This window comes from Chrysochloris asiatica, unplaced genomic scaffold, assembly GCF_000296735.1.
Source record: "Chrysochloris asiatica unplaced genomic scaffold, ChrAsi1.0 scaffold00008, whole genome shotgun sequence".
In the NCBI taxonomy this organism is placed as follows: Eukaryota; Metazoa; Chordata; class Mammalia; order Afrosoricida; family Chrysochloridae; genus Chrysochloris; species Chrysochloris asiatica.
In genome coordinates this window covers 19530100-19536135 of record NW_006408526.1, presented here as the reverse complement: position 1 = coordinate 19536135, position 6036 = coordinate 19530100, and positions in this window count along the sequence as shown.

Here is a 6036-nt window from a genome sequence, read left to right as displayed (position 1 = left end):
GGTCAAGGAATTTGGAGGAAAATAAACACTAAATACAGGGAAAACATGTACCTAGGGTGGCATTTTGCCACAATGGTCTCACTAGGGTTGGTGTTGTCGCCCCCTCCCCCCCCCCCCACATGGACCTCTTCCTGTACCATACAGGATCCTTAGTAGTTTTAGAATAATATGTGATAAATACATTCCAAATTGCTTAAATGTAGTATTTCTTAGATTATATGAGTAGTAGGATAAGAGGAAGAACCCCAGTGAGATGGATTGGCACAGTGGCAGCAGCAGCTAAAATGTAGCAATTATTGTGGGGTTGGCCCAGGACCCGGCAGTGTTTTGTTCTGTTGTGCATAGGGTCCCTATAAGTCTGTACCAACTTGATGGCACCTAACAACCATCACCAACAACCAGATAAGCACTGGATTGCTAGCCACAAGGCCAGTAGTTCAAACCCACTATTCATTCCTTGAAAACCCTATGCAGGATTGCTGTGAGTCAGAACAGAAGGGAAGGCACTTAACAACAACAACAAAATTATTTTGTAAACTCTTACTACACTGAGTTCCATTATTAGCGACTAAGTGGAAGCCTGTTTGGATTTTTCTCCTTCTTTTCCTTTAGTAACTACTTTATTATATAAAAAAAGCTATTGATATAGCTTCACAATACTGTACCTAAAACACCAGAACAATTCACAAAATCGGTGATAGCAGGGTAAACACTGGCAGCAAGTTAGACAAAAGTGCATGCTTATAGAGCATGCAGACAAAACCATGTGATTTCAAGCGTCATCATAATTGGGTAATAGTGACAATTCTGAACAGAATGTATTATAAAGTTCAAAAAGTAAATTAACATAGCATTTTAGCTTCAAAAGTTTATTGACACATATAAGTTGGGCTTACAAAAACTGTGTTTTTTGTTGTTGTAACTAACTACTGGGATCTTTTTATTAAAAAATAATATTTTTCTGTTGAATCACCACCAAAACATTTCATAGACAGTCATTTTGGTGTCATCTCCTCTAACAGGGTCCCCCTACCATCCTGGTAATATCACTGCTTTGTTATCATGACACCTATTATTCCACTGTGGTTCACTTATTACCCTGAGGATTCTGCTTCTAGATCTTGTAACTTTTTGTTTCAATGTGGAATGTCAACTATGCTAAACCATTCTTTTCATCTCTACATGCATCTGTTGTTTTAAAAGGAAAATTATAAAATATAAAATTATAGTTCATATTTTAAATTTTGCATATTTAAGAAAAATATAAAATTAAAAACATAGAACTATAGAATTTGGGGGTTAGTGTACATCTTATGTTAAAAGGCTATCTCTCAAGAATATGAATATCAATTTTTTTGCAAATTCAAAATATTAATATCAACTTAAATGACCATTAATAGGGAACTCAGAGCATGGTGGCTCCATTCAATAAGCACTGGACTGCGAACCACAAGGTAAGTAGTTCAAGCCTGACAGCTGCTCTGTGGGAGAAAGATGAGGCTTCCTGGAAGATTTAAAGTTTCAGAAGCCCTATATAGGGTCGTTATGAGTCAAAAACGACTTAATGGCACTTAACAACAACAACAATAGGGGACTGGTTAAATAAATAAGGAACCCTGGTGATGCAATGGATAAGGTATTGGATTGTTAACTGAAAGGTTGGTGGTTTGAACCCACCAGTCACTCCATGGGACGTGGGTTAGTTTTCGTTTGGTTAGTTAAATAAATTGTGTTATCTTCTTACATAGAATATCATTCAATGGTTAAAATGAATGAAATGACTTTATGAGTATGGAATAAACTTCCAGATATATTGTTAAGTGAAAAAATGTGGTGAAGACCAGTACATATAGTATACTACCATTTGTGTGAAAGAAAGTATACTACCATTTGTATGCAATGTTTGCAAAAAAAAAAGCAAATCTTTGGATTTGCTTATCTGTGCAGATAATGTCTTTGAAAAGACACACAAGACACTGGCAACAGTGGCTGTCCCTGGTAGGGGAACTGGATGATTAGGGGAAAGTGGAAGGCAAGAAAGAGTTACCTTTTAAACTTTTTTAAACCTAAGTTCTTGAGTTGTTGTTAAGTGCTGTCGAGTCAGTTCTGACTCACAGAAACCCTGTGTAGGGTTTCCAAGGTGGCTGATGAGCTTGAATAGCCAACCTTGAGGTTCAAGCTGACTTTTAGCTATTCAAAAATATTTCTTTTCAGAGGCTACACATACTTTATGTAGTCTTTGAAAAACAAAGTAATTAATATTAAAGTTTGCTATTGTCCACAGTTTTCTATTTGATTCGTAAATAACTAGGATGTTTTTTTTTTTTTCTTTCTTTCTTTTCTTTAAACAAAGCAAAACAAAACACCCGTCTGCAAGGAAGAGGATGTTGGAGTCCTCTAAGCAGCACATGTAGAGCTGGGGTTTCCCAGTAAAGGGAAAGATTCCTCAAACTGTGGAAGGGGAGAGCCCAAAATTGCTCAAGGATTTCCAACTGGCATTCATGGGATTCGTCACTGTTTTTACAATTTGTCAAAAGTTCTAAACCAGGTTCTATGAAGATTTTTGATGGGAAGAGTTTTGATTTAGTAGAAAATACAGGGAAATTGTCATCAGCAGATACAGGAGGAAGTTCACATAAGCTGGAGCAGCATAGTAGCAACTCAGCAGTATGCCTGAGACAGAGGTGGTTTTTATTTGTTTGTTTATTTTTTGTTTTTTCATAATGCTCATTACTAGAATTTTATTTACTTCTTTTACGGTGTGTCCCACCACATCAGAATGTAAGCTCCAGGAAAGCAGGAGTGTTGTCTGTCATATTGCCTAAGGTGTCCTCAGTTCCCCTAGCCTGGGATCAAGAAGGCACTAGGAATGGCTAGTGAAGCTGAAACAGGGCATCATGGCAACCTGTGACTCTTCACTCAGTGACTGCTTATATCGGCATTAATCTGTTAGTGCTCCTAATCCTGCGATCAAGGATTCAGAACTCCAGACTCTGAGAAGACTTGGTGCTGGTAAAGCAAAATTCAAACCTCCAAAGAACTGGGGAAGTAGAAAAACATTCTACCATGTAAGAACAAGGTAAGAAACCAATTACTGGACTAGTAGAACAAGACCTGGTTAAAAACAAACAAAACGATGACAACCAACCAACTAAGCAGGCAATAAAAAAATAAAAATAAAGCAAGCCCACAAGCAAACAACAGAGGAAAGCCCCTAGCTAGGGCTACATATTACAGGAGAGACAGGATTATCAGCAAAGCAGGTTTGTTGGTGGTTACAGTGCGACAAACTGCCTCAACTTCTGTTCTAGGTTGGCTCCAGAGTCTAGGTTGGCTCCAGTAAGCCTAGTAGCTAAAGTTAGAGGAATATAGGGCAACAATCAATTTAGATGACTCCAGGCACTCTTCCAACCTTTGTGTGGAAGTCAATGGGAAATTTACACAGCAGGCTATTTTTGTTTGAAGGCTGAAATTCCAGAGGATATGTAGCTGAAAAGCATCTAGGAGGAGTCAGAAATGAAGAGTCTAGACAGATAGGGAAGACCTGGTTTGGTGCTGTAGGAGAAGCATTGGACTGCTAGCCGCAAGATCAGCAGTCAAATCCACCAGCTGTTCCTCAGAAATCTTATACAGGGCTGCATTAAGTCAGAAGCAACTTGGGTTGCTAGGAGTCGGAACTGGCTGAGTGGCACTTGACATCAATAACAGGCAAGTGGGAGATTATCAACTACTTCTCCATGTGTCCTACAACAAGTGCTACAGGTCTAAGTGAGTTACGGGTTGAGGCTAAAGTGATCAATAGGCTGTAGTGATCTAATGGCTTTTAATTGCTTTGGTGGATCATAGATCATGTCCAGAAATCCAGGGAAGGTGAGCGGAAGTATTTGAGTGACGGAGGAGCTGTTTTTCTTCTGCCGTTTGTATTTTTCTGTGCTCCGTTTAGACCACACCGGTTTAACTTTAGAGCCAAAAGGAGGGTCAGGGTATACTTTGGGATACAATAGAACCAATCCCCTATGTGAGGGGGTAGGTAAAGTCCCATCCGCGGGCTGTAAAAGGCCCTCGAAATCATTTGGTATGACCCTGCCAAGGCAACCCCAGTTCCACCTGTAACATTGTTGTTGTTAAGTGCCGAGTCAGTTCCGACCCAGAGCGACCCTATACAGGGTTTCTGAGGCTGTAAATCTTTACGGGAGCAGAAAGCCTTATCTTTCTCCTGAGGAACAGCTGGTAGTTTCGAACTGCTGATCTTGCAGTTTGCAGGCCGATTCATAATCACTAGGCTACCAGAGCTTCTTAGTTGTAATATTGTTGTTGTTGTTAAGTGCCGTCTAGACGGTTCGGGCCCATAGCGACCCTGTATAGGGTTTCCAAGTAGCATCTGGTGAGCTTGAACCGCTGACCTCGTAGTTCAAACGACTTGCAATCTGGCGCATTAACCCACAGCGCCATACCAGGACTCCGTTGTTGTTGTTAAGTGCCGTCGAGTCGGTTCCGACCAATAGTGACCCTGAACAGGGTTTCCGTGGCTGTAAATCTTTACAGGAGCAGAAAGCCTCCTCTTTCTACCGCGGAGTTTCGAACTGCTGACCTTGAGATTCGCAACCCGATTCGTAACCACTATACTACTAGAGCTCATTAGGGGTGAGTTAATTAAATGTTTGACCAAATATAGCAGGGTAGTTTTTAATTTGACAATTTTATAAGACACGTGAATGATGTTATAAATTTTGGCAGAAAAAAGGTTTCCCACCACTGCCCTGGGAGTCCTAATGTGTCACTACAGGATAACGAGCTGTATTGCAAGGTCGATTTGAAGTTCAAGGTCAGAAATTCAAACTCACCAGCCACTCCTCAGAAACCTTATACAGGGTGGCTATGAGTGGGAACCGACTCCATGGCATTTAACAACAACTCCTGTCCTATGCATATGTCTCATGATCACTCCATTTCTGTCAAAACACTTAGCTTATTTGAAACAATGTCAGTAGTCCCCTGAAACTCCCCACAAGCCCCAACCAGGTAAAGTCATCATGTGACTTCATCTCGTTTTGGAGTTTTATGTACAGAACCCCGAAGGTTTATTCAAAAGAACCAGACTTTCTAGGTCAATCTTACAAGCATCTATTTTTAAAAGTGAGCATTATCTGTCTGACAGTCCCTTCTTTCCAATGGAGATCTTGCTAAAGAAATTCAGAAACATGTCACTTTTATTTTGGATAAAAGTTTAGTAAATTGTGGCAAGGGCAATTTGCTTAGTAGAAGAAGGTGTCCTGATGAAATATATTACCACCACTTTCTAAATACGTGTTTTCAAGAACAATTTAGAGTGTTGGTAGAATATACAATGACTTGGATTATTTTGGTGGCCAATTCTTGATGTTTCAAATATAGCTGACATTTTCCAAGGATTTTTAAGGTTAGGTAGGAAACTTGGAGATCAGTGAGTTTATGTTAAAGGAAGAATAATAACTCATAAAAAGAGGGAGAGAATGACCACACAACTTGAAGGATGTAATTTACCAATATTTCTGAATTGTACATGTAGAATTGTTGAATTGGTGTTTGTTCTACTGTGTATATTACCAACAAAAGCAACAGTAGAATAAATTATTAACAAAAAATCAGCTTTCAAAAATACAACTTGTGCTCGCTTCGGCAGCGCATAGACTAAAATTGGGATGATACAGAGAAGATTAGCATGGCCCCATGCGCAAGGATGACACGCAAATTTGTGAAGTGTTCCATATTTAAAAAAAAATCTTTTGCAACGACACATCAGACAAGGGATTCGTTTCTAAAATATATAGGAAACTACAACACCTTTATAAGAAAAAGACAAATAACCCAATTAAAAAATGGGCACAGGACATGAACAGACACTTCACCAAGAAGGAGATCCAGGCAGCCAACAAACATATGAATGTTCACGATCACTAGCCATTAGAGAAATGCAAATCAAAACAACAATGAGATATCATCTCACACCAGCAATAACAGCAAAGATCAAAAAAGTTGAGGACAATAAATGCTGGC